At 37.2% G+C, this 22,920-nt stretch overlaps 1 pseudogene; it reads right to left on the minus strand.

Annotated features, from left to right (window-relative positions):
• Positions 1-2,389: 2,389 nt before the first annotated feature.
• On the minus strand, positions 2,390-2,471 carry LOC138986585 (U4 spliceosomal RNA; annotated as a pseudogene).
• Positions 2,472-22,920: the final 20,449 nt, after the last annotated feature.

The following is a 22,920-nucleotide window of genomic DNA, read 5'->3' on the forward strand; positions in this document are numbered from 1 at the left end:
CGCAATTGCACTCATCTCACATGCTAGTAAAGTAATGCTCAAAATTCTCCAAGCCAGGCTTCAGCAATATGTAAACCATGAACTTCCTGATGTTCAAGCTAGTATTAGAAAAGGCAGAGGAAAAAGAGATCAAATTGCCAACATCCGCTGAATCATGGGAAAAGCAAGAGAGTTCCAAAAAGACATCTATTTCTGCTTTCCTGACTATGTCAAAGCCTTTGACTGTGTGGATCACAATAAACTGTGGAAAATTCTGAAAGTGATGGGAGCACCAGACCACCTGATCTGCCTCTTGAGAAATTTGTATGCAGGTCAGGAAGCAACAGTTAGAACTGGACATGGAACAACAGACTGGTTTCAAGTAGGAAAAGGAGTAGGTCCAGGCTGTATATTGTCACCCTGCTTATTTAACTTCTATGCAGAGTACATCATGAGAAATGCTGGGCTGGAAGAAGCACAAGCTGGAATCAAGATTGCCAGGAGAAATATCAATAACCTTAGATATGAAGATGACACCACCCTTATGGCAGAAAGTGAAGAGGAACTAAAAAGCCTCTTGATGAAAGTGAAAGTGTAGAGTGAAAAAGTTGGCTTAAAGCTCAACATTCAGAAAACGAAGATCATGGCCTCTGGTCCCATCACTTCATGGGAAATAGATGGGGAAACCGTGGGGACAGTGTCACTTTTTTGGCTCCAAAATCACTGCAGATGTTGACTGCAGCCATGAAATTAAAAGACGCTTGCTCCTTGGAAGGAAAGTTATGACCAACCTCGATTGCATATTCAAAAGCAAGGACATTACTTTGTCACCAAAATTCGTCTAGTCAAGGCTATGTTTTTTCCAGTGGTCATGTATGGATGTGAGAGTTGAACTGCGAAGAAGGCTGAGCGCTGAAGAATTGATGCTTTTGAATTGTGGTGTTGGAGAAGACTCTTAAAAGTCCCTTGGACTGCAAGGAGGTCCAACCAGCCCATTCTGAAGGAGATCAGCCTGGGATTTCTTTGGAAGGAATGATGCAATAGCTGAAATTCCAGTACTTTGGGCACCTCATGCGAAGAGTTGAATCATTGGAAAAGACTCTGATACGGGGAGGGTTTGGGGGCAGGAGGAGAGGAGACGGCAGAGGATGAGATGGCTGGATGTCATCACTGACTAGATGGACGTGAGTCTGGGTGAACTCCGGGAGTTGGTGATAGACACGTCCGGGAGTTGGTGATAGACTCGTAAGCCTGGCTTGCTGCAATTCATGAGGTCGCAAAGAGTCTAACACGACTGAGCAACTGAACTGAACTGAACTGATGAATGAGCAGTTCCATTTACAGGTATATACCAAAGAAAAATGAATAAGTCTACCAAAAGACATTTATAAGTGTATCTACATGAATTTATTCAAAATAGCAAAAAACAAAACAAGTGAAATGCCCATGAACTAGGGGGTGAATAAACATATTCAGGCTTATCCACACAATGGAATACTAAATAATCAAGAGAAATGAACTACTAGCAAATGCAATGACATGAATGAATCTCACAGATATTATGTGTCCTGAAAGAAGTCAGGCACAAAGGAGTAAATATTATATAATTTAATTTCTGTTATCAAGAATAGGAAAAACTATCTTGTAGTGATAGATGTCAGAATAGTCGTTAACTCTGAGAAGTTGAGAGGTAAGGGGGATGAAGGAACCATCTGTGGTTTTGAAAATACTCTGTATCTTGATCTGAGTGAGCATTATATGGGCATGGTCATTTTTCCTAAATCTTCAACCTGTATAGTATTAAGTATTAATATTACATTTCATTATATTAATATTACTTTACTATAGTTAATATACTATTATTAATTTTTGTATCTTACTGCATATGAACATTATAACCCAGTGAAAAAGGGGGAAATAATTTTCTTTTTAAATATTTCCATGAGTGGTCATGATAACAAGTTTATATTCAGAAAAAATCAGAAATCTCTCATGCATAAAACAAACAGCAGGTGGCAGCAGGCCTAAAAGATCTGCCTGCCTCATCTTTATATTGGTTATTGTTCTACAGAAACTGTTACTAAAAGGAACTGTGGATATATTTTCTCCTCAAAGAAGCTTGTTCTTCCTAGTAAGAAATGGATAATAAAGAAAGGATTCCTCTCAAGGTAGAGAAGAAAATAGAAACAAAGAAGCTACATTTGGAAATTCTGGTAAGACATTTAAAACATTTAACAAGTTAAATTGGCTAAATACACTAAACAATCAATTTAAGTAAAAGGCAATTATGTTAGCTTGCATTAAAAAAAAAAGTACAGGCTACTTTTATAATGATTAAGCACCTTTTTACTCAAGTATGTATATAGGGAAAGGGCAGTGTTTGCAGATACTCTTTATTTCAGACACACTTTTACTTTGAGAAAAGTTTCAATTAGCAATAATCCCACCTCGGATAAACATAATTGGCTAGGATACTGCCACTGTGCAAATCTCACACTTTTACTCTGAATTTTTAGTATATGAAGGTTCAAACAGAGCCTTTGTTAACTAATTACCTATTTCAGATATTTCTATAAATCCAGGCATTTGCAGTACTTAGAAATATTTGTCTCTTTCCAAAAATTCTTTCTAGTACTCTCTGCAGAATATGATATTGCATAGTATTGAGGACATTACTCACTTCTACCATGAAATACTAATCAGTGGTAATTCTTCCTTTTCTGAGAAAATGTCAAATGATGCTGTAACGGGCAATGTAATTTTCTTCACAAGGTTGGTGGATAGAGCAGTGAATGAAAATAAATGACATTGGAGGCGGTCCTAAGATAGCGGAGGAATAGGATGGGAAGACCACTTTCTCCCCCAACAAATTCATCAAAAGAACATTTGAACACTGAGTAAATTCGACAAAACAACTTCTGAATGCCAGCAGAGGACATCAGGCACCCAGAAAAGCAGTCCATTTTCTTCAAAAGGAGAAGCAGAAGTCTTGAGGCTACTGTAAAAAATAAGACTGAAAACCAGAAAAAGGAGGCTTAACTCCAAATTCTGAGAACACCAGAGAATGCCTGACTCCAGGGAACATTAATCGACAGGAGCTCATCAAACGCCTCCATACCTACACTGAAACCAAGCACCTCCCAAGGGCCACCAAGTTCCAGAGCAAGACATACAACACAAATTCTCCAGCAACACAAGAACACAGCCCTGAGCTGTAATATAGACGCTGCCCAAAGTCACTCCAAATCCATTGACATCTCAAAACTCATTACTGGACACCGCATTGCACTTCAGAGAGAAGAAATCCAGCCCCAACAATCAGAACACCGATACAAGCTTCCCTAACCAGGAAACCTTGACCAGCCACCCATACAACCCACTCACAGTGAGGAAACTGCACAATAAAGAGAATTCTACAAACTGCCAGAATACAGAAAGGCTACCCCAACAAAAGCAATATAAACAAGATGAAGACACAGAAATACTCAGCAGGTAAAGGAACAGGATAAATGCCCACCAAACAAAACCAAAGATGAAGAAATAGGGAATCTACTTGATAAAGAATTCCAAATAATGATAGTGAAATTGATTCAAAATCTTGAAATCAAAATGGATTCAGAGATAAATAGCTTGGAGACAAGGATAGAGAAGATGCAAGAAAGGCTTGACAAGGACCTAAAAGAAAAAAGAGTCAATATATAATGAATAATGCAATAAATTAGATCAAAAACACTCTGGAGGGAACAAAAAATAGAATAATGGAGGCACAAGATAGGATTAGTGAGGTACAAGATAGAATGATAGAAATAAGTGAATTAGAGAGGAAAAATGAAAAACTAATTAAAAGAAATGAGGACAATCTCAGAGACCTCTAGGAAAATTTTAAACACCCCAACATTCGAATCACAGGAGTCACAGAAAAAAAAGACAAAAAGAAAGACCATGAGAAAATACTTGAGGAGACAATAGTTGAAAACTTCCCTAAAATGGGGAAGGAAATAATCACCCAAGTCTGAGAGATCCAGAGAGTGCCAAACAGGATGAACCCAAGGTGAAACACCCCAAGACACATATTAATCAAATTAACAAAGATCAAACACAAAGAACAAATATTAAAAGCAGCAAGGGAAAAACAACAAATAACACACAAGGGGATTCCCATGAGGATAACAGCTGATCGTTCAGTAGAAACTCTTCAGGCCAGGAGGGAATGGCAGGACATATGTAAAGTGATGAAAGAAAATAACCTACAGCCCTGATTACTGTACCCAGCAAGGATCTCATTCAATATGAAGGAGAAATCAAAAGCTTTACAGACAAGCAAAAGATGAGAGAATTCAGCACCACGAAACCAGCTCTCCAGCAAATGCTAAAGGATCTTCTCTAGACAAGAAACACAGAAAGGGGGTATAAACTCTAACCCAAAACAATGAAGTAAATGGCAATGGGATCATACTTATCAATAATTACCTTAGATGTAAAATGGGTTGAATGCCCCAACAAAAGACAAAGACTTGCTGAATGGATACAAAAACAAGACCCCTATATATGTTGTCTACAAGAGACCACCTCAAAACAAGGGACACATACAGACTGAAAGTGAAGGGCTGGAAAATGATATTCCATGCAAAGAGAGACCAAAAGAAAACAAGAGTGGCAATACTCATATCAGATAAAATAGACTTTAAAACAAAGGCTGTGAATAGAGACTACAAGATGAACACTACATAATGATCAAAAGATCAATCCAAGAAGAGGATATAACAATTATAAATATATATTCACCCAAGATAGGAACACTGCATTATGGAAGACAAATGCTAATAAGTATGAAAGGAGAAATTAACAATAACACAATAATAGTCGGAGACTTTAATACCCTACTCACACCTATGGATAGATCAACTAAACAGAAAATTAACAAGGAAACACAAATGTTAAATGATACAATAACCAGTTAGACCTAATTTATATCTATAGGACATTTCACCCCCAAACAATGAGTTTCACCTTTTTCTCAAGCACACACGGAACCTTCTCCAGGATAGATCATATTCTGGGCCATAAATCTAGCCTTGGTAAAGTCAAAAAATTAGACCTAATTTATATCTATAGGACATTTCACCCCCAAACAATGAGTTTCACCTTTTTCTCAAGCACACACGGAACCTTCTCCAGGATAGATCATATCATGGGCCATAAATCTAGCCTTGGTAAAGTCAAAAAATTGAAATCATTCCAAGCATCTTTTCTGACCACAAGGCAGTAAGATTAGATGTCAATTACAGGAGAAAAACTTTTAAAAATTCCAACATATGGAGGCTGAACAACACTCTGCTGAATAACCAACAAATCACAGAAGAAATAAAAAAGTAATTAAAAATATGCATAGAATTGAATGAAAATTAAAACACAACAACCCCAAACCTGTGGTACACTGTAAAAGCAGTTCTAAGGGGAAGGTTCTTAGCAATACAGGCCTATGTCAAGAAACAAGAAAAAAAGTCAAATAAATAACCTAACTCTACACCTAAAGCAACTAGAAAAGAAACAAATGAAGAATCCCAGGGTTATTAGAAGGAAAGAAATCTTAAAAATTAGGGCAGAAATAAATGCAAAAGAAATAAAAGAGATCATAGCAAAAATCAACAAAGCCAAAAGCTGGTTCTTTGAGAAGATAAATAAAATTGACAAACCATCAGCCAAACTCATCAAGAAACAAAGGGAGAAAAATCAAATCAATAAAATGGAAATGAAAATGGAGAGATCACAACAGACAACAACAAAATACAAAGGATCATCAAAGACTACTATCAGCAATTATATGCCAATAAAATAGACAACTTGGAAGAAATGGACAAATTCTTAGAAAAGTACAACTTTCCAAAACTGAACCAGGAAGAAATAGAAAATCATAACAGACCCATCACAAGCATGGAAATTGAAACTGTAATCAGAAATCTTCCAGCAAATAAAAGCCCAGGTCCAGACAGCATCACAGCTGAATTCTACCAAAAATTTAGAGAAGAGCTAACACCTATCCTTCTCAAAATTTTCCAGAAAATTGCAGAGAAAGGTAAACTTCCAAACTCATTCTATGAGGTCACCATCACCCTAATCCAAAACCTGACAAAGATGCCACAAAAAAAGAAAACTACAGGCCAATATCACTGATGAACATAGATGCAAAAATCCTTAACAAAATTCTAGCAATCAGAATCCAACAACACATTAAAAAGATCATACATCATGACCAAGTGGGCTTTATCCCAAGGATGTAAGAATTCTTTAATATCTGCAAATCAATCAATGTTAACAAATTGGAAAATAAAAGGCATATGATTATCTCAATAGATGCAAAGAAAACCTTTGACAAAATTCAACATCCATTCATGATAAAAAATCTACAGAAAGCAGGCATAGAAGCAACATACCTCAACATAATAAAAACTGTATATGACAAACCCACAGAAAACATTATCCTCAATGGTGAAAAATTGAAAGCATTCCCTCTAAAGTCAGGAACAAGACAAGGGTGCCCACTCTCACCATTACTATTCAACATAGTTTTGGAAGTTTTGGCCACAGCAATCAGAGCAGAAAAAGAAATAAAAAGGAATTCAAATTGGAAAAGAAGACGTAAAGCTCTCACTGTTCGCAGATGACATGATCCTGTACATAAAAAACACTAAAGACTCCACCAGAAAATTACTAGAGCTAATCAATGAATACAGTGAAGTTTTAGGATATAAAATCAACACACAGAAATCCCTTGCATTCCTATACACTAATAATGAGAAAATTGGAAGAGAATTTAAGGAAACAATTCCATTCACCATTGCAACAGAAAGAATAAAATACTTAGGAATATATCTACCTAAAGAGGCAAAAGACCTGTATATAGAAAACTATAAAACACTGGTGAAATAAATCAAAGAGGACACTAATAGATGGAGAAATATACCATATTCATGGATCAGAAGAATCAATATAGTGAAAATGAGTATACTACCCAAAGCAATCTATAGATTCAATGCAGTCCTTATCAAACTACAAATTATATTTTTTCACAGAGCTAGAACAAATAATTTCACAATTTGTATGGAAATACAAAAAAAAAAAAAAAAACTTGAATAGCCTAAGCAATCTTGAGAAAGAAGAACTGGAGAAATCAACCTGCCTGACTTCAGGCTCTACTACAAAGACACAGTCATCAAGAGAGTTTGGCACTGGCACAAAGACAAAAATATAGATCATTGGAACAAAATAGAAAGCCCAGAGATAAATCCATGCACCCATGGACACCTTATCTTTGACAAAGGAGGCAAGAATATACAGTGCAGAAAAGATAATCTCTTTAACAAATGGTGCTGGGAAAACTGGTCAACCACTTCTAAAAGAATGAAACTAGAACACTTTCTAACACTATACACAAAAATAAACTCAAAATGGATTAAAGATCTAAACATAAGACCAGAAACTATAAAACTCCTAGAGGAGAACATAGGCAAAATACTCTCTGACATAAATCACAGCAGGGCCCTCTATAACGCACCTCCCAGAATATTGGAAATAAAAGCAAAAATAAACAAATGGGGCCTATTTAAAGTTAAAACCTTCTGCACAACAAAGGAAACTATAAGCAGGTGAAAAGACAGCTTTCAGAATGGGAGAAAATAATAACAAATGAAGCAACTGACAGAGAAATAATCTCAAAAATATACAAGCAACTCCTACAGCTCAACTCCAGAAAAATAAATGACCCAATCAAAAAATGGGCCAAAGAACTAAATAGACATTTCTCCAAAGAAGACCTATAGATGGCTAACAAACACATGAAAAGATGCTCAACATCACTCATTATCAGAGAAATGCAAATCAAAATCAAAATGAGGTACCATTTCATGCCAGTCAGAATGGCTGCTATCCAAAAGTCTACAAGCAATGCTGGAGAGGGTGTGGAGAAAAGGGAACCCTCTTACACTGTTGGTGGGAATGCAAACTAGTACAGCCACTATGGAGAACAATGTGGAGATTCCTTAAAAAGCTGGAAACAGAACTGCCTTATGACCCAGCAATCCCACTGCTGGGCATACACACCGAGGAAACCAGAATTGAAAGAGACATGTGTATCCCAATGTTCATCGCAGCACTGTTTATAATAGCCAGGTCATGGAAGCAACCTAGATGTCCATCAGCAGATGAATGGATAAGAAAGTAGTGGTACATATACACAGTGGAGTATTACTCAGCCATTAAAAATAATACATTTGAATCAGTTCTAATGAGGTGGATGAAACTGGATCCTATTGTACAGACTGAAGTAAGCCAGAAAGAAAAACACCAGTATAGTATACTAACACATATATATGGAATTTAGAAAGATGGTAACAATAACCCTGTGTATGAGACAGCAAAAGAGACAGTGATGTATAGAACAGTCTTTTGGACTCGTGGGAGAGGGTGAGGGTGGGATAATTTGAGACAATAGCGACATATATATAATATCATATGTGGTGGATTCATGCTGATATATGGCAAAACCAATACAAAATTGTAAAGTAATTAGCTTCCAATTAAACTTATATTTTAAAAGAAGAAAAATGTCATCAATTTGTCAGTAAAGCTATAGTACATTCATTGTAACTCTGAGCAACAAATTTTGCTGATGCTGACAGTCCAAACACCATCACTACAAATTTTGTCTGTGTTTTGGAAAAAAAAAAAAATAGAGCCCTGGAAAATAGTAAAACAAAGATTTCAAAGAAATGTAATATATCTATTGGACTTTCTAACAGTGTTTCAGTAGTCACCATAATTGATAAGAAGTGACATATATTTTTATGTCAAATGCCATTTCATAGATAGTATTTGTTTCCTGATTTTAAAGCAGACCAGGGCTAGTAATTAGACCCTTATTATGCCAATTACAGACTACATTTTAAGTGAAAATTCAAAATTCCCTTTCAGAAAATTGGGGGATTAAGAAGAACAAATTACAAACTTCAGGAGAGGCTACATAAAACGCCTGTTTTGTTATACATGTTTTTAATCACCCAACTGCAAGGAAAGCAAAGTGACAGTGTCTTTTAGGTTCATAGAGATCAGTTTCTTTTTATGCCTTCTATAGTTTCCCAATCGAAGTTCACATTATGGGAGAGGTAAGGATACCAAATGATGCTACAGGAAAAGTTCAGGAGTATTTTTACTTTAGTTTCTATTCCTGGAAGCTGTTTATTAATATATTTTCATGATGGGATTCACACTGAGATGAGGTATGAGGAAGAGTCTATAATTTGCCAGCCTCTCTAGGGATAGGAACTGAACCATTTAGATCTAGAGTATGAGAACAGTATATTGGTTTATTTTTAGGTGTTTCTTCAGGATGATTCCTCAGCAGAATAAATTCATAGAAAAAGAACTTTTCAGATTCTCTTATGTTCACCTCTTTTCAAAAAAAATCTGGTTGTCAACAAATATTATTGTACTTATTTAACTATCTAAGCTTTGGAGCATGACTAAAATAAATTCTTCTGTTATAATTTTGAATCTGTAACTTCTAGAGTAATTAAATTACTTACTAACAGCAAATAAGCAGTTCCAGCTATCCAATTTATTGCCCTACTAAAAAACCGTTCATGGGTTATCTTTTTAGATACTTACTGGTTTGCAGCAAACCTCCATTACACAGAGATCATGGTAGGTATCATGTAGATCAAATCTCTAAGAATGTACACTGATCAGGAAGTAACTGTCTCCTGTATCTGTTGCTCAGCATTCAGTGACTGTCAGATAAGGTTTCCAAAGTGCTGCTGCTCTTAAGCAGGATTCTCAATGTATATTTATGCAATTCAATCTTTACGTGAAAATCAACAGAGTGCCTTAAAGGAAATATTAAAATAGTCACCCACATACATCTTCTCTTTGAAAATAACCACATAAAGAAAACAGCACAGAAATTCACATGAAAGCTTTTTTTTTTGTTTCCCCAAACTTTATTTTATTTTTTACTTTACAATATTGTATTTGTTTTGCCATACATCGACACTTTTAATTGAAAAGATGAAATTTGAGGCTGATAATGTTATAACTGAGAATACAGTTAATGACTCAGTTCAATAAACCTTCCTTATGACAGCACATACAACATTTTGCCCAAGGCCTAAAATATGTGCTGAGAGAAAGAGTGCAATACTATAATTAGACTATAAGCCAACCAGCTTTGTGATTGCATTTGGTAACATGGAATAAGGTTACTTGATTGTGAAAACAGAATGTGCAATAATGTGGCTACTTGTTCTGCATGAGAAAAAGCATCCCTGGAAATGATTTTTGTATCATTTCAAAACTGCTGAAGTGATTAGATGGTAGTCAAAGGAAAGAAACTAGTTGTGCATATTTTAGACAGATAAGCTTTTTAGCAATATAGACTCTGAAGTGACACAAATAATGAGCAGCTTAAATCCCCTGATGCATTCCTGCAAAGCATTCCAAACACTGTCTGTTGGTTGCCTTGAATTAGCATCGTTCTGTTGCTTCCTATTTTAGATCTTTTGCTGGTAGCTCACGTAGCTGTCACTCAGTTCCATTACATAGTGTTCATGGGAAGTATATTGCAGATCAAATATCCATATCTTTATATGACAATAATTGTGATAAAGATGCATATGAGATAAGCAATAAGCTCTTCACACCCTGTTAAAGTAATGCAAACAAAGGTTTTAGTAATTAAGAGTAGTTGTTAAAGCAGAGTAGTATGTGACTGCATTTAATATGTAAAATATAAGTGCACTGAAAGTTTAAATTTGTAGATTTTTTTTGATATTTTAATTTATGTATTTATTCATTTATTTATTGAATTATCTTTTATTTATTTATTTTTTTCAACTTTACAATATTGTATTGGTTTGCCATATATCAACATGAAACCACCACAGGTATACACGTGTTCCCCATCCTGAACCCTCCTGCCTCCTCGCTCCCTTTACCATCCCTGTGAGTTGTCCCAGTGTACCAGCCCCAAGCATCCAGTATCATTCATCGAACCTGGACTGGCGACTCATTTCATATATGATATTATTCATGTTTCAATGCCATTCTCCCAAATCATCCCATCCTCTCCCTCTCCCACAGAGTCCACAAGACTGTTCTATACATCAGTGTCTCTTTTGCTGTCTCATACACAGGGTTATTGTTACCATCTTTCTAAATTCCATATATATGGGTTAGTATACTATATTGGTGTTTTTCTTTCTGGCTTACTTCACTCTGTATAATAAGCTTCAGTTTCATCCACCTCATTAGAACTGATTCAATTGTATTATTTTTAATGGCTGAGTAATACTCCATTGTGTATATGTACCACAGCTGTCTTATCCATTCATCTGCTGATGGACATCTAGGTTGCTTCATGCTGCTACTACTGCTGCTAAGTTGCTTCAGTCGTGTCCGACTCTGTGCGACCCCATAGATGGCAGCCCACCAGGCCCTGCCGTCCCTGGGATTCTCCAGGCAAGAACACTGGAGTGGGTTGCCATTTCCTCCTCCAACGCATGAAAGTGAAAGTGAAGTCACTCAGTCGTGTCCGACTCTTAGCGACCCCATGGACTGCAGCCTACCAGTTGCTTCCATGTCTTGGCTATTATAAACAGTGCTGCAATGAAAATTGGGGTACACATGTCTCTTTCAATTCTGTAGATTTTTTTTTAAAGGAAAATGGAGTTACTGTTACTTCAGTTCAGTTCAGTCGCTTAGTCTTGTCTGACACTTTAAGACCCCATGGACTGCAGCACGGCAGGCCTCCCTGTCCATCACCAACTCACAGAGTTTACTCAAACTCATGTCCATTGAGTCGGTGATGCCATCCAACCATCTCATCCTCTGTTGTCCCCTTCTCCTCTCCCTTTCAACTTTCCCAGCATCAGAGTCTTTTCAAAACTAAGTATTGGGGTTTCAGCTTCAGCATCAGTCCTTCCAATGAATATTCAGGACTGATTTCCTTTAGTGGACTGGTTGGATCTCCTTGCAGTGCAAGGGACTCTCAAGAGTCTTCTCAAACATCACAGTTCAAAAGCATCAATTCTTCAGCCCTCAGCTTTCATTATGGTCCAACTCTCACATCTGTACATGACTACTGGAAAAACCATAGCTTTGACTAGACGGACCTTTGCTGACAAAGTAATGTCTTTGCTTTTTAATATGCTGTCTAAGTTGGTCATAACTTATCTTCCAAGGAGTAAGTGTCTTTTAATTTTATGGATGTGGTCACCATCTGCAGTGATTTTGGAGCCCAGAAAAATAAAGTCTGTCTCTGTTTCTACTGTTTCCCCATATAATTGCTATGAAGTAATGGGACCACATACCATGATCTTAGTTTTCTGAATGTTGATTTTTAAACCAGTATTTTCACTCTCCTCTTTAACTTTCATCAAGAGGCTCTTTAGTTCTTCTTCACTTTCTGCCATAAGGGTGGTGTCATCTGCATATATGAGGTTATTGATATTTTTCCCGGCAATCTTGATTCCAGCTTGTGCTTCTTCCAGTCCAGCAATTTTCATGATGTACTCTGCATAGAAGTTAAATAAGCAGGGTGACAATATACAGCCTTGACGTACTCCTTTTCCTATTTGGAACCAGTCTGTTGTTCCATGTCCAGTTCTAACTGTTGCTTCCTGATCTGCATATAGGCTTCTCAAGAGGCAGGTCAGGTAGCCTGGTATTCCCATCTCTTGAAGAATTTTCCACAGTTTATTGTGATCCACACAGTCAAAGGCCTTGGCATAGTCAATAAAGCAGAAATAGATGTTTTTCTGGAACTCTCTTGCTTTTTCAATGATCCAGCAGATGTTGGCAATTTGATCTCTGGTTCCTCTTCCTTTTCTAAAACCAGCTTGAACATTTGGAAGTTCATGGTTCACGTATTGCTGAAGCCTGGCTTGGAGAATTTTGAGCATTACTTTACTAGCATGTGAGATGAGTGCAGCTGTGCAGTAGTTTGAGCATTCTTTGGCATTGCCTTTCTTTGGGATTGGAGTGATTTGATCTCTGGTTCCTCTACCTTTTCTAAATCCAACTTGAACATCTGCAAATTTACGGTTCGCCTATGGTGATCTTCACGTACTGTGAAGTTCACAGTCTATCAGCATACAAACAGACTATAATTTGTCTCATGAATACAAAACATTTCCTTGACCTCACATCTCCTTCTAGCTAGCTTCCATGACATCTTTCAGTTTCCTTTACAGCAAACCTGCTAGAAAGAATTGTCTATACATGCTGCCTTTGTATTTCTTTGGAGAAAGAAATTGCAACCCATTCCAGTATGCTTGGCTGGAAAAGTCCCATGGACAAAGGAGCCTAGGAGCTACAGTCTATGGAGTTGCAAAGAGTTGGACATGACTGAGTGACTAATCCTTTATTTTCTTGCATAGTCTCACTTGAGATCATTTCAATCAGGTTTTCTCTGAAACTACTGTTGTAGTTAATAATGACCTTCATGCTCCCTAATCTAAGAGTCATTTTTTGGTCTTTATCTTATTCAAATTTATCACAGCATTAAACCAGATTCAGTCCTCTATTCTGGAAATGCTTGTCTCCTTTGGCCTCATAAATAATAGTTATCTTCCTGCCTCAGTGGATGGTCATTCTTTTTTGTCTTTCTGACCCACAAATATTGGAGTGTCCTAGGGTTGAGCCACTGGACTTTCTTTCTTCTCTGTTTACATTCATTTTTATTTTATCCAGCACATGACTTTAAATACCAAATATGTATTAATGATACATGTATTTTTCTTCAGCCATATCCTCTGAAAGTTGGACTTTTATTCAACTATTGATTTAGTATTTCTACTTCTAATGTATAATAGACATCTCAAACTTGACACATACCCACATGAATTCTTGAGTTCTCCCTTCTTGAAGTACACTGTTAGTCTCTCTTGCTTCTCACTAAGTGGTAAGTCTGCTAGACTATACCACTGGTCTTCCCTGGTGATATAGACAGTAAAGAATCCACCTACAATGTGGGAGACCTGGGTTCGATCCCTGGGTTGGGAAGATCCCCTGGAGGAGGTAATGGCAACCCATTCCAATATTCTTGCCTGGAAAATCTCCATGGACAGATGAGCCTGGCAGGTATATATATTTCCATGAACATGCATATATGTGTGTGTATGTCTATTGCAACTTTTAATAATGCAATAAGTATTGTAGCTTGGTAAATATTTGCTGAGTTGATCTTATGCAACTAAACTGAAAAGAGATAGTCTCTGAATATTAATATATTTGCATATTGAAAATGTTTTATATCATACATAGCAGCAAATATATTCCCACCTCCAAGCACTCCAAATGTATCTTTATATGATTGTTACATATCAACTAACTTCTTTATTTGCTTTAATAATTCCAGTAATTTGTACCCTAGTTGGATAGGATGCTAATTAGTGTTGCTGTTAGTGATATTTTAATATATATGCATATATATGATGCATATTACATAACATGTTTTATGTAACATATAAACACATATATAGCTGGACTCTTAAGCATCAGATCAGATCAGATCAGTCACTTAGTCGTGTCCGACTCTTTGCGACCCCATGAATCGCAGCACACCAAGCCTCCCTGTCCTTCACCAACTCCCGGAGTTCACTGAGACTCACGTCCATCAAGTCATTGAGTCCATCCAGCCATCTCATCCTCTGTCGTCCCCTTCTCCTCCTGCCCCCAATCCTTCCCAACATCAGAGTCTTTTTTTTTTTTTTTTTTTTATTTTTTTATTTTTAAACTTTACAATATTGTATTAGTTTTGCCAAATATTGAAATGAATCCGCCACAGGTATACCCGCGCTCCCCATCCTGAACCCTCCTCCCTCCTCCCCCTCCCCTCCCTCTGGGTCGTCCCAGTGCAGCAGCCCCAAGCATCCAGTACCGTGCATCGAACCTGGACTGGTGACTCGTTTCATACATGATATTATACATGTTTCAGTGCTATTGTCCCAAATCTCCCCACCCTCTCCCTCTCCCACAGAGTCCATAAGACTGATCTATACATCAGTGTCTCTTTTGCAGTCTCGTACACAGGGTTATTGTTACCATCTTTCTAAATTCCATATATATGCGTTAGTATACTGTATTGGTGTTTTTCTTTCTGGCTTACTTCACTTTGTATAATAGGTTCCAGTTTCATCCATCTCATTAGAACTGATTCAAATGTATTCTTTTTAATGGCTGAGTAATACTCCATTGTGTATATGTACCACAGCTTTCTTATCCATTCATCTGCTGATGGGCATCTAGGTTGCTTCCATGTCCTGGCTATTATAAACAGTGCTGTGATGAACATTGGGGTACACATGTCTCTTTCCCTTCTGGTTTCCTCAGTGTGTATGCCCAGCAGTGGGATTGCTGGATCATAAGGCAGTTCTATTTCCAGTTTTTGAAGGAATCTCCACACTGTTCTCCATAGTGGCTGTACTAGTTTGCATTCCCACCAACAGTGTAAGAGTTCCCTTTTCTCCACACCCTCTCCAGCATTTATTGCTTGTAGACTTTTGGATCGCAGCCATTCTGACTGGCGTGAAATGGTACCTCATCGTGGTTTTGATTTGCATTTCTCTGATAAGGAGTGATGTTGAGCATCTTTTCATGTGTTTGTTAGCCATCTGTATGTCTTCTTTGGAGAAATGTCTATTTAGTTCTTTGGCCCATTTTTTGATTGGGTCATTTATTTTTCTGGAGTTGAGCTGTAGGAGTTGCTTGTATATTTTTGAGATTAGTTGTTTGTCCATTGCTTCATTTGCTATTATTTACTCCTATTCTGAAGGCTGCCTTTTCACCTTGCTAATAGTTTCCTTTGTTGTGCAGAAGCTTTTAAGTTTAATTAGGTCTCATTTGTTTATTTTTGCTTTTATTTCCAATATTCTGGGAGGTGAGTCATAGAGGATCCTGCTGTGATGTTTGTCGGAGAGTGTTTTGCCTATGTTCTCCTCTAGGAGTTTTGTAGTTTCTGGTCTTACGTTTAGATCTTTAATCCATTTTGAGTTTATTTTTGTGTATGGTGTTAGAAAGTGTTCTAGTTTCATTCTTTTACAAGTGGTTGACCAGTTTCCCAGCACCAATTGTTAAAGAGATTGTCTTTAATCCATTGTGTACTCTTGCCTCCTTTGTCAAAGATAAGGTGTCCATAGGTGTGTGGATTTATCTCTGGGCTTTCTGTTTTGTTCCATTGATCAATATTTCTGTCTTTGTGCCAGTTCCAATGAGTCAACTCTTCGCATGAGGTGGCCAAAGTACTGGACTTTCATCTTTCACATCATTCCTTCCAAAGAAATCCCAGGGCTGATCTCCTTCAGAATGGACTGGTTGGATCTCCTTGCAGTCCAAGGGACTCTCAAGAGTCTTCTCCAACAGCACAGTTCAAAAGCATCAATTCTTCAGTGCTCAGCCTTCTTCACAGTCCAACTCTCACATCCATACATGACCACAGGAAAAACCATAGCCTTGACTAGATGAACCTTTGTTGGCAAAGTAATGTCTCTGCTTGCTGGACTCTTAAGCCTCATGCCAAGCTTAATTTTTTTTTATTGAAGTATAGCTTGTTTATAATACTTTATGAATTTCAGATACACAACATAGTGATTTAATATTTTAACAAATTTCACTCCATTAAAAATTATTTCAAGGTAATGGGTATAATCCCGGTACTGTACCTTTATGTCCTTGTTGCTTATCTTTTTTCTATATAGTAGTTGCTGCTGTTCAGTAGCTCAGTCTTATCCAACTCTTTGTAACCCCATGGACTATACCATGCCAGGTTTCCCTGTCCTTCACCATCTCCTGGAGGTTTCTCAAACTCATGTCCTTTGAGCCAGTAATGCCATTCAACCATCTCGTCCTCTGTCATCCCCTTCTCCTCCTGCCTTCAATGTTTTCCCGCATCAGGGGCTTTTCTAATGATTCAGTTCTTCATAGTAGGTAGCCAAAATATTGGAGCTTCAGCTTCAGCATAAGTCCTTCCAATGAATATTCAGGGTTGCTTTCCTTTAGGATTGACTGGTTCAATCTTCTTGCAGTCCAAGGGACTCTAAAGAGTCTTCTCCAAAACCACAGTTCAAAAGCATCAATTCTTTGGCACTCAGCTTTCTTTATGGTCCAGCTCTCACATCCATACATGACTAATGGGAAAATCATAACTTTGACTATATGCACCTTTGTTGGCAGAATAATGTGTCTGCTTTATAATACAATGTCTAGGTTTGTCATAATTTTTCTTCCAAGGAGCAAATGTCTTTTAACTTAGTGGTAGCAGTCACCATTCAAAGGGATTTTGGAACCCACAAAAATAAAGTCTGTCACTGTTTCCATTGTTTCCCCATCTATTTGCCATAAAGTGGTGAAACCAGATTCCATGATGTTAGGTTTTTGAATGTTGAGTTTTTAAGCCAGCTTTTTGACTCTCTTCTTTCACCTTCATCAAGAGGCTCTTAGTTCCTCTTTGCTTTCTGTCATAAGGATGTAGTCATCTGCATATCTGATGTTGATATTTCTCCTAGCAATCTTGATTCCAGCTTGTGCTTCGTCCAACTTGGCATTTCGCATAATGTACTCTACATACACGTTAAATAAGCAGGGTGACAGTATGTACATACAGACTTGACATAATCCTCTCTGAATATTGAGCTAGTCTGTTCTGTTTCTTGGTTCTAACTGTTGCTTCTTGACATGCATAGAGGTTTCTCAGGAGGCAGGTAAGGTAATCTGGTATTCCCCCCTGTTTAAGATAGTAGTTAGCATCTTTTAATCCCATATCCCTAATTTGCCTCTCCCGTGTCCCACTTCCCTTTGGTAACTACTAGTTTTTTTTTCTACATCTGTGAGGCTATTTCTATTTTAAAGGTAAAATCATTGCTTTTTTTTCAGATTCCATATATAAGTAATATAATACACTATTTTTCTTTCTTTGTCTGACATTTCACAAAGCATAGTATTCTCTAGGCCAATCCACTTTGCTGAAAATGACAGAATTTCATTCTTTTTTAGGCTAAGTAATATTTCATTCTTTATCCATATTTCTGCTGATGGGCACGTGGGTTGCTTTGATATATTATCATAAATATAAATACTGCTAATATGAACACTGAGGTGTATCAGTTAATTTTAGTTCAGTCTCTCAATTGTGGCCAACTCTTTGCGACTTAATGGACTGCAGCAAGCCAGGCATCTCTGTCCATCACCAACTCCCAGAGTTTACTCAAACTCATGTCCATTGAGTCTGTGATGTCATCCAACCATCTCCTCCGTCATCACTTTCTCCTCCTGCTTTCAATCTTTCCCAACATCAGTATCTTTTTAAATAAGTCAACCCTTCACATCAGATGGCTAAAGTATTGGAGTTTCAGCTTTAGCATCAGTCTTTCCAATGAATATTCAGGACTGATTTCCTTTAGGATGGACTTGTTAGGTCTCCTTGCTGTCCAAGGAACTCTCAAGAGTCTTCTCCAACTCCACAGTTCAAAAGCATCATTTTTCAGTGCTCAGCTTTCTTTATAGTCCAACTCTCACATCCATACATGACTACTAGAAAAACTATAGCTTTGACTAGACGGACCTTTGTTAGCAAAGTAATGTCTCTGTTTTTTAATATACTGTCTAGGTTGGTTCATGGGGTTCTCAAGGCAAGAATATTGAAGTGGTTTTCCATTCCCTTCTCTAGTGGACCACGTTTTGTCAGAACACTCCACCATGACCCCTCTGTCTTGGGTGGCCCAATATGGCATGGCTCATAGTTTCATTGAGTTAGACAAGGCTATGGTCCATGTGATCAGATTGGTTAGCTTTCTGTGATTGTCATTTTCAATCTGTCTGCCCTCTGATGGAGAAGGATAAGAGGCTTATTGAATGTTCCTGATAGGAGAGACTGACTGAGGGGGAAACTGGATCTTGTTCTGATTGGCAGTGTAAATCTTTAATCCAGTTTTCTGTTGAAGGGCAGGGCTGTGTTCCCTCCCTGTTATTTGACATGAGGCCAAACTATGGTGGAGGTAATGAACATAATGTCAACCTCCTTCAAAAGGTCCCATGCACACACTGCTACACTCAGTGCCCCCAACCCAGCAGCAGGCCACTGCTGATCCATGCCTTCCCCGGAGACTCCTAGACACTTAGGGCAAGTCTGGATCAGTCTCTTGTGGGGTCACTGCTCCTTTCTCCTGGGTCCTGGTGCACACAAGGTTTTGTTTGTTCCCTCCAAGAGTCTGTCTTCCCAGTCTTGTGTAAGTTCTGGCAGCATATCTTTTCAAATTAGTGTTTTTATTATTTTCTGCATTTATAGTTAGAAATGAAAAGACTGAATCATAGGTAGTCCAATTTCTAGTTTTTTGAGGGACGTCCACAATGTTTTCCATACTGGCTGTAGCAATTTATGTTCCTACCCACAGTGTAGGATGTTTCCCTTTCTCAATACCATCGCCAGCATCCATTGTTTTTATTTTATTTTATTTTTTTGATGATGGTCATTATGACAGGTTTGAGACAGTATTTCATTTTGGTTTTGATTCACATTTCTCTAATAATTAGGAGTGTCCTTTCATGTGTTTGTTACCATCTATATGTCTTCTTAGGAAAAATGCCTATTCAGGTCTTTTGCCTAGTTTTTTTTAACTGAGTTTTTTGCTTTGATATTGAGTTTTGTGAGCTGTTTATGTATTTTGGATATTAACCCTTTTTAACCTGGATTGTAGGTTTTTCTCTTTCAGGAATTTGAATATATTAGATTGGTCAAAGTGTTTATTTCAGTTCTGGAACAACCTGAATGAATGTTTGGGCCAAGCCCATATGCTGCTTTCTTCTGGCAGGGGATGTTTTTGCAGATAAGTCATCTGATAACTTTATGGATGCTCCCTTTTACATGATTTTTTTTCTCACTGTGATGCCTTTACAATTCTCTCTTCATTTATAATTGTTACCATTTTGTTTATGATATGTCTTGTGTGAATCTGTTTATGTTCATCATGTTTGAGACCGTCTATGTGTCCTGTACCTGTATATCTGTTTCCTTCTTCAGTTTTGGGAACTTTTCAGCCATAATTATTTCAAACATATTTTTGATCCCAGTCTCTCTCTCTCTCTCCTCTTTTTGGAACCCCTTTAATGCAAATGTTGGAATACTTAGCTTTTTTTTTTTCCAGAAATCTCTTAAACTTCTTTCATTTTGTAAAAGTGTGTTTTTCTTTCTGTTGTTCTGGTTAGGTGACTTCTATTATTTTATCTTCCAGATCACTTATTCTTTCTTCTGGATTGCTTAGTCTCATTTCCTCTAGTGTGCTTTTTTACATCAGCTATTGAATTATTCACTTCTGATTGGTTTTTTTCTGACTAAGGTCTGTAGAGTCAAAGCTATGGATTTTCCAGTAGTTATGTACAGATGTGAGAGTTGAACCATAAAGAAGGCTGAGTTTTCCAGTAGTTATGTACAGATGTGAGAGTTGGACCATAAAGAAGGCAGAGTGCTCAAGAATTGATGCTGTCAAACTGTGGTGCCAGGAAGACTCTTGCGAGTGTCTTGGACAGCAAAGAGACCAAACCAGTCAATCCTAAAGGAAATTAATCCTGAATATTCATTGGAAGGATTGATGTTGAAGCTCCAATACTTTGGCTGCCTGATGCAAAGAGCCAACTCATTGGGAAAGTACCTGATGTTATGAAATATTGAAGGCATGAAGAGAAGGGGTAGACAGAGGACAAGATGGTTGGATGGCATCATTGACTCAATGGACATGAGATTGAGCAAACTCCAGGAGATAGTGAATGATAGGGAAGCCTGGCATGATGCAATTCATGAGGTCACAAAGAGTTGGGCATAACTTAGTGATTGAACAACAAAGTGTGAGGAAAAGAGTATTTTTATCAAAATACAAAGTGATATTTTCTTTTCAAGGGCAATTTGACAATAACCAATCAATGTTTTTAAGAAGCAGTGTGTTTTACTAAGCAAAGCCACCTCTATGAATTTATCCTACACAGATCAAGTAAGTAATCACAAATTTGCAAGGATATTTATTGCAGTTTTTGTTTGCCTCTGCTAAAAAACAGTGACAATCTAAATGTCTACTAATGTGACAATTATGAAATCAAATATTATATGCACAAAATATTTTATGCAATTCAGCTCTTTGAAAAGAGTGAAGTGAACTTTAATGCAGTGAAACAGAAAATATGTTAATTGTATACACTTTTTAGATATAAAATAAATTTTTAGAGCAATGTATAGATTCAGATTCCATTATCAGGTTGAAGACACACACAAAGACTCAGAAACACACAATCCCAGACTTACACATACAAACTAGCCTGGAAAATATACTATATTTGAGAAGTAGGAATTGGAAGGAGATGTGAAGAAAGGATGTTTTGCAAATTATATGATGGAATGTAGTATATAGTTTTAATGAATGAATGAAGGACTAAGGAATAGAATGTTTTTTTTAAATCTAAATTGTCTCTTTTTGCATGTTCATCCACATTGTTTTGTATTATTTGTTTTTATGGTGAATAAAATTTTAATGAAGGAATATGCCACAATGTGCTTATCTGCTCTCCTGCAGAAGAACCTGTGTGTTGTTTCGATTTGGGAGCTATTGTGAAATACAGTGTCATGAATGTTCTTATTCAAAGATTTTCTGTGTTTATATTTTTTCATTTATCTTGACTAAATACCTAGAAGTGGAATTTCTGGATTATAACAAAGGCATGCTTAATTTCATAAGTCAACAAATGGTTTTACAACAGGTAGTATTGCTTTGTAATCCTAACAATGATTAATAAGTATTCCAATTTCTCCACATCCTCACCAATGTTTGAGACTTGTGAAAACTTTTTAGCTACTTAAGTGACTGTATGATCTTTTAATCTGTAACAGGCTGGTATTGACTTACTCCCCATTTAATATACAACATGATTTCTACCATTTCCTATAATTTCATAACTTCTCTCAATACTATTGAACACAGGTGCTATGTAGACTGGTAATATAGCCAATGTAAATAACACATCCATTAATCCCTGACTGAGTATATATTAAGAAGCAACTGACAAAGAACTAATCTCAAAAATATACAAGCAACTCCTGCAGCTCAATTCCAGAAAAATAAATGACCCAATCAAAAAATGGGCCAAAGAACTAAACAGACATTTCTCCAAAGAAGACATACAGATGGCTAACAAAAACCTGAAAAGATGCTCTACATCGCTCATTATCAGAGAAATGCAAATCAAAACCACGATGAGGTACAATTTCTCGCCAGTCAGAATGGCTGCTATCCAAAAGTCTACAAGCAATATATGCTGGAGAGGGTGTGGAGAAAAGGGAACCCTCTTACACTGTTGGTGGGAATGCAAACTATTACAGCCACTATGGAGAACAGTGTGGAGAGTCCTCAAAAAAAACCAAGGAAATCAGAATTGAAAGAGACACGTGTACCCCAATGTTCATCGCAGCACTGTTTATAATAGCCAGGACATGGAACCAACTTCGATATCCATCAGCAGATGAATGGATAAGAAAGCTGTGGTACATATGCACAATGGAGTATTAGCCATTAAAAAGAATACATTTGAATCAGTTCTAATAAGGTGGATGAAACTGGAGCCTATTATATAGAGTGAAGTAAGCCAGAAAGAAAAACACCAATACAGTATACTAACACATATATATGGAATTTAGAAAGATGGTAACGATAACCCTGTATTCGAGATAGCAAAAGAGACACATATGTATAGAACAGTCTTTTGGACTCTGTGGGAGAGGGCAAGGGTGGGATGATTTGGGGGAATGTCATGGAAACATGTATAATATCATATAAGAAATGAATCACCAGTCCAGGTTTGATACAGGATCCTTGGGGCTGGTGCACTGGGATGACCCAGAGGGGTGGTATGGGA

The sequence above is a fragment of the Bos mutus genome, chromosome X (assembly GCF_027580195.1).
Source record: "Bos mutus isolate GX-2022 chromosome X, NWIPB_WYAK_1.1, whole genome shotgun sequence".
NCBI classification, from domain to species: Eukaryota; Metazoa; Chordata; class Mammalia; order Artiodactyla; family Bovidae; genus Bos; species Bos mutus.